The sequence below is a fragment of the Haemaphysalis longicornis genome, unplaced genomic scaffold, assembly GCF_048455015.1.
Source record: "Haemaphysalis longicornis isolate Haplotype H1 unplaced genomic scaffold, Haemaphysalis longicornis Haplotype H1 scaffold_3, whole genome shotgun sequence".
NCBI lineage: Eukaryota > Metazoa > Arthropoda > Arachnida > Ixodida > Ixodidae > Haemaphysalis > Haemaphysalis longicornis.
In genome coordinates this window covers 28,431,014-28,438,513 of record NW_027526335.1, presented here as the reverse complement: position 1 = coordinate 28,438,513, position 7,500 = coordinate 28,431,014, and positions in this window count along the sequence as shown.

The window sequence follows — 7,500 nt, the reverse complement described above, 5'->3', positions numbered from 1 at the left end:
TCCCCACTCCCCTAACCCAGCCCCCTTCCCCACCCTGGAGCAGTGGGAGACTGAGCTGACCCGGCCCGGACCCGGCCCGCCAGAGGGCCTCGGTTTCTCGGGCCATAGAGTCGGCTTGGTCAAGAGGCATCCTGGACTAGGGACGCTTCACCACTACCCTTTTCCCTTCCCCTTTTGCTCCCATAAACGTTTACTAGTACTACACATCTTATGGAAAATTTGCTCACCTCCTGAATATAAGACTGCTAGACGCGATTGTGGATATGTCACTAATCCAGCAACGTTCCATAAAAGCCCTCCCCATACCAAGAAACATATATCAAAACCTATTCGAGGCCAGGCAACGGGCCAGGAACAAATTCCCCCAAGGAAAGTTGCAAAACTATAAAACTTCCTGTGAGCCGAATCCGGCACATTCGAAAGTACGGAGGCAACAATTGTCGCAGTTGGTTACCGTTGCCATCGCTGTGACTTCCTTACCGTTCTACAGTTAGGAACGTAAAAAGCGGAAATCAGAACCTTTCTTTCGGTCACACACATAGCGGAACTATCGAATAGATGTTAAAGATCATCACACGAATAAAATGTCATTATTATCTTGTGTGCAGGCAGAGTATCTAAACGCTTGAGAAAGATTCTCCAATCACAATGATGAAAGTTCACATCACATTAACACCCGGTCACAAGGGTCTGTAAGGGAACGACGCAGCCGAGTATTAAGATCCACGCTAACTTCCAAACTGTGATCCTCGTTGACCAGCACTACTCCCCTCCAAGAAAATATGGGAACGTCTCCTCGATTGATTATAGGGTTTAACACGCCGACGCAACGCAGGTGATGAGGCGTGCCGTAGTGGAGGGCTCCGGATTAATTTTGACCACCTGGGGATCTTTAACGTGCGCCGAAATCTCGTACACCCGGGTGTTTTTGCTTTTCGCCTGGGAACGTGTCCTCAGCCAACGCCTAAAAACACCATCGCTCCCTTTGAGACACGGGGATCTCAACACCGAAGAGCCGCAAACTCTGCGCAGGATAGAATCCAACACATACATACCCAAATCTAGATAATTATGCGAAGATGCTTGGTCGAAAGCGTCTGACGTTATTAAAACTGCTTAATACGTGGAAACACCCATTTTCTTCGACGCAACCTGGTCATATCCGATGTTATGCTCAGGGGTGAAGAACTCAAACACTATACATTCCACCTATCTCGGCACATGACAGGCAGACTTGGCCAGTTTATGAGCTTAAGAGGTCAGCGCGAGCTGATTCCGGGGCCCTGGACTTCTGATTGAGCCTACCCCTCTTCCGAAATGTTCACTCAAGCTTACTAAACAAAGGTCTCTCTCTCTCTCTCTCTCTCTCTCTCTCTCTCCTCTCTCTCTCTCTCTGCCCGTACGTCTTATAAGAAAAACCAAAGTCTTCAGTCAGGCCAAGACGCTATAATATGCACACTTTGAAACACTGACACTGTCGCCTTCTCGCTCAAACAGACCAACACCCCGAAGCCGCAGCTTTTCAGGCCCGCATCTTCAGCCAAACAAGCGAAGATGGGCTCTGCCTTTTCTGTGCTGTGGTGAATAAAAACCGTTGCGGCTGGTGTAGCTCTCGTCACTGAACTTGAGTGCTTGGAAAACATAAATGGCAGATGGAGTAACTCCGTTTCAATACGCTCCTCGACGCCGAAGTAAAACAATAACGCCATACATCTTAAGACCTAAACGTAGATGTCACCTGCAACTTTGAACTACTCGGTTGACGCAGACAAGGAGTGGCTTTGAATCCAGCCCTGTATTGGCTACAGGATGTCGCCTGGTCACGCTGAGTTTTCTTTAACACTTAAAGGCATTATAAACCTATCTAATCACCCGACCAGACATTACCCGACGGTTTTCTCTGAAAAATGTATTGAAATACGAATTTTTTAACTTGTTTTATTTTCTGGTTTCCTTCACAGCTTCCTTAATCTGCCACTGATGCTACAGCTACTCTCCGGTTGCAGAAGGGACATGTCAAGCGTAATTTCTGCGTCGCTTCGCTGGCACTGTGGCACTGGATTAATTGACGTTCAATTGAGAGAGAGAGAGAGAGAGAGAGAGAGAGAGAGAGAGAGAGAGAGAGAGAGAGAGAGAGAGAGAGAGAGAGAGAGAGAGAGAGAGAGAGAGAGAGAGAGAGAGAGAGAGAGAGAGACGTTCTCCCCGCTCAAAGCGCTGCCCGCAGGAGCCGTGACCTTGGTTGTTTGGCCGAATGCTGCCTCGATGAAGTTGCTGCCTTAAAGAAATAAAGCCTCAATAAGCCTTAATCATGCACGCTCGTTTTATGAAGCGATACTATCCATCACACAAGACAAATTTCTTTGCACGATTGGGCAATCGTATGCTTCGCATCCTGTAAGCCATCCTCGAAGGGATTTTATGGGATAGTCTGGCAGATTCTTGATAGAACGCGGCGCCGTTGGGGCGACATGTGCCACGCATCCGGGCTCGTGTAGATGACCTCGCACATGCGGCACAGAGGAATACTGGGCTCACATGATCGTCGAAGCAGCTGGCACGGTAAACGCATGGTGCGATGCCCCTTGTAGTGCTATCTGTAACGGCATTCGTTTCGCGATTTTCAAGGCCGGAGCCATGAGCGCTGTGTTAGCGTGTGCGCACGCTTACAGGGGGATGATTTGTTGGTTGTAAATGGCGTTGACCACATTGAGTGACACGCCTCTGTTTACGCCCGCATCCCGCGAACATAATTCAGCTGGGCTCTGCCGACGTTTCTTTCTGAGAGGGGTTAATTTCAGTTGGAGACAAGAGAAAATGCGGCTGTATTATTTAGCATTTGAAGTGGTTGCTGACGCCGGCGCCCCTATAGCCCTGGAAAGAGGCAATCATACCTACCTACATATTTTTTTTTAGATGAGGCGCTCAGAGCATCTCTTGTCGGCGGCCCTGTTCTTCCTGCATGCCTCCGTTGTTGTCCGCGTGCGTCCGTTGTTGTCCGCAGCCACTCTCCCCCTCTCCTCTCCGATAGCGAACACTCTCTCGCGAGGGGCATTGGATTGGCTTGGGTTGGCTTGGGTTGGCTTGGATTGGATTTGGATTTGGATTGGATTGGATTAAAGTGGATTGTGTTGGATTGTTTTCCGTCATCGCCGCGGCACTCTCTCTCTCCGCGGTCTCCTCTCCTTCGGGCGCGCTGCGCATATAACCGGTGTGCCGCTCTCCGGCGGCCTTGCGGTCGACGGTTGCTCTCCGCTTGCTCTTGAACCCCCCTCAGCGTCGCATCACACCAGGGTTTCCGCGAGGGGAGGTGGGCGTAATTTTTTTTCAGTTGAAGCTACTCTTTGCTTTGTATGCTTGAATTATGACACCGGTCGCCTCTGCTCGACCTGTTTATATAGTTTTGAGGACAAGTAACGTACGCAATGCCTCTACACACAGTAAAATAAGACGAGAGACCAAGTGCCGCGGCGTCCCGGTGATACGGTGGTGTTGTATACAATTAGGCGACAAGAGAAAGTTGTTATTGTTGTTGATCCTTTACTGATGGCACATACCCACCTGGGGGATTGGCCAAGAAACGGGGTGGTTTTTCGGGGCTAACACGCCCATCTCATAGCACTATCAAGTCAGCCTGTAGAACTGAACTGAGGAAACGCTTACAGAATTGTATAATAGAACTGTAGAAGAATCAGAGATTGGATGTCATTTTTAGGAGAATATATATGCGAGAAACCAATTTTTGAACGGGTTAACAGGACAGGCGTCTGGTCTCCGTAACAATTTTCGCAGTTTTCTAGTTTACGGGAATCCATGATTTTTCTAAAAATGTATTGACAATATTTAACAGATCCTGAGGTGATTCCTGAAAAAATTAAAGCCGTTCCACTCTATGTGAAAGCTGTCGGAAGTTCAGAGCAGTGATTTGCCAAATGGGCTGTACCGCCGTTATCCGCTCGCTGCTACCACCTCATGCCATTCAAATTTCCCTATTCCGCAGTGCTCGCGCGCCCCCTGCCTGAAACTGCGCCAGCGGGACTTCTGTTCTTTTTGTGGTGGAGCTGTTTTTCGTCAGGGTTCGAGCTAGTTGGTACTCCACATTGCAAATTTAAAGCGCAACAAATTTAAACAAAAGACGAATGACACAAGGACAAGCACTCCCTGTCCTTGACACAAGGACAAGCGCTCCAAGGAGCGCTTGTCCTTGGGTCGTTCGTTTTCTGTCTAAATTTGTTGCGCTTTAAATTTGCGATTTGTTTTGCGTCATTTCGGACGCAGAATTTTTTCTCGCGCGGCTGGAGCCTTTCTATACGTCATTTCGAACGCGCCATTCTTTTCTTGCGCGGCTGGAGCCTTTCTGCTACAGTGGCTTTTCTGCGGAATTTTGAACGCGCCATTTTGTTCTTGCTAGGCCGCTTGTTTCGCTTACTATCGTGAAAACCAACCCAACGAGCGTTCCTAACTAAATAAACGCGGGCGCTGCCGGTTTAATTATACGTATATTTTGCCTCAAATGTACCCGTAGTTTTCTTTGCGCTAAACACCGGGGAGGCGTAGGACAAGCGCCAGCGAGTTCAAGAGTTTTGAAAGCTTATTACTATATTAACTGATTGGCTTTCGAAGCCTCTGGGGTGGCGCCGCGATGACAGCTCTACAACAGAACGCCCTGTTGCTCTACTTGAGTCCAGCGAGCGAGATAGACGCCGGACAGCGCCCAGAGGGCGACACGGAGCCCGCGACACCCAGCTTCCCCTTCGGCAGATATGCGCAACACTGGGTCGGTCCCCGAAAGCCGGTACGCTGCTGGCTCGGGGGCGCTCTTCTTTTTGCAGTGCGGATGAAGCATATTAGACGCCCCTTTTAGGCTTAAAACGAAGCAAGAGATTGTAAAGTAATCCTGCCACATAGTGCATGTGAATGAAGAAGGATTTATTCGGTTGAACTCGCGTATAAGAAGGCATATAGAGGCCGCATAGGAGTGATGCCCAGAAGAGAAACGCTTGTACAGCCTGCCCGCGGGGCAAACCTTTCTCAAGATCAGCATGTTTCGCTTCAAAAGAAAACGTAATTTATTTTGTTCAATCCACAAAAGAGGATGCTTTGTCTGCAAATATATTGGACGTTGCGCGATGTTTCCGCGCGGGGTATTCCATCCATGTGAGTGCACTTGCATGCGACTGCAGAACTATTAACTGGACCACATGGGAGTTACACATAGGTCTTTGATCCGAATGTGATGCTCCATACATGTAACAGTACGAAATTCACCTCTGTTGGGGTATAGTGAAAGTGCGGACGTTAATAAGCCCGCTTCGCCGGGAAACTTTTGGGCTTCCAGTTGTAGCCCAGTACGCTAGTTGCATACATGTAAACACGTCCCGAAAAAAGAAACTCTTCACGAGAAGGCTATCACAAGAAATTCCTTTGCGCAGGGATGGGATGGGGGGAGGGGTAAGCAGAACATCTAACAGGCGTATCGGAATAAATTACGGAATATTCATATTCGGGTATTTTTTTTTTCTCCACGGCAACGGGTTCGCCAGGATACCTACGTTAGGAAGGAATAGTAGCGCTTTTATTACCGTCTACACCTTTGCAACAAAAGTCACGGGAGAAAAATTTAGTTCCCTGAGTACACTCCTCACTGGTCCAGAGTGACCGCAATCACAACGGACGGGATAAATAAAGTTTGTCCTCCTCCTGCTCCCCGAACGCGAAAAACTTTTTCCTGTGTACATATTGTTCCAAATTTTATTGCGGCACGTCTTAGCTTTATTTTTCTTTGCTTTTCAGTGGCTTAGACAACAATTTCATTGTTTCTTTTGCAAGAATAGGCGGTTATTTTAATCTAAAAGCTCGCGAAACATTTGGGAACATTCACGCCTGTGTCCGCGCCCCATATGTGGTCATATGTATTTAATACGGCGGTATAAGCACGTGGAATATTAGATGAAGCAGAGTAGAATCGCTGGGTGATAAAACTACAATGCTATAACTGTGCTTGGGGGCCCTCTTTGTTACCAAATTTAAAGCGCACTTATGTGTATATTGACCGCCTGCTAACCAGCCTACTAACAAGCTGATCGTACACCACGGCAGCATGTAATCCGCTCGCTTAATGCGGGCCTTTCAAGATTCAGTAACCATGCTTGGTATCTGCGAAAAAAAAAAAAAACGGAGAAGAAGAATCAGTGGGAGAATGCAAAGCCTTGAACACATGCTTCCCAGTTGTGTTAGCCTACGGCTCGGCAGCGAGGCGACAGCATTTTATCAGCGCCCCGTTTTATTTAAAGACTTCCCCCGACTATATAACATTTTGCATGACTTTGTTGCACTATGTAGCACATATACGCGCAAATAGCGTTATATCACACGTTTTTTGCAAAGTTGCGTTCACTGGCGCTGAGAGAGAGAGAGACGTGAACTTTATTGGTCGGCGCGGTGGGACCGACCCAGAGTTGCGCGTGTGTGTCGCGGCTCGCGCTGCTCTCGCGCGGCAAACTTCGCTGTCCGGAGCCTATAGGGCGACACGACGAGCGCCTAAAGTGCTCTGCACCTAAAAAAAAAAAAAAAAAAGCTTTGGGCAGGAGGTAGAGATACCACCGGGCCGTGGAGAAGCTGCCAGGAGGTGCATGACCACATCAACAATCTCTTCCATCGTGACCGCGGAAAAGTCTGAACCTGGGTCTATTTCAAGAATAATGGATAGAAGGCTCGTAGTAAACATTTTTTGGTCGAAAAAAAAAAACTGAAATTTCCTTCGGCTTCTCTACGACTGAAACAACCGTACCTGGATTATCAGTACTTGTACGCTTGCGCAGGAACGCAAGCAACGCACGTCGGTGTTTCTTTTCTGAAAGCGCGAAAAAAACGACTTTTATGGTTATCCTCCGTCGCCACAGACCTCGCTCGGCGGAAAATGGCGGATCAGTATTTGAAATTCATCGAGCTATTAGGGCTCTGATTGTGAATAAATTTCTTCTATGCCGCCTTCACTCGACGATGGTCCCTAGCGCAGTCTAGATTCCACCAAGGGCTAATTTCGTCTGTCTTGGTTGAAGAAACGATAAATTGCGAGTTTTTTAGGGAGTTTTTTTAGTAAAAATGTTACCTCCATCACCCACATTTCCGTAGAATCCTTGGGTAAAGAGTATAGGGATGAACGTAGGTTTTGTTGCATAACCTGATAGTTTATTAAAGTGCGCACTATACGATTTGGTGTTCTCGGGGAGTAAAAAATTTTAATTCCGAGAACTGAGGCAAACCTATGAGTAAGGCCTGCTTTGATGTGACGTCTTCCTGTGGCAGGTGGAAGGAGCGCTGGAGTCTTGTACGGGAGAACACTGCAGGCTGGGACGCTGGTGGACTCGGGTACGGAAATAGGAAGCCCTGACTGTTCCAGAATGTCCCCACGCACAGTACTCTTCAGAAAGCAGCAACTGAAAAAAAAGGAAAAAATAGGATGCATGCCAGAATTGGTTGCTAAGACGGCTCTATCCTTAG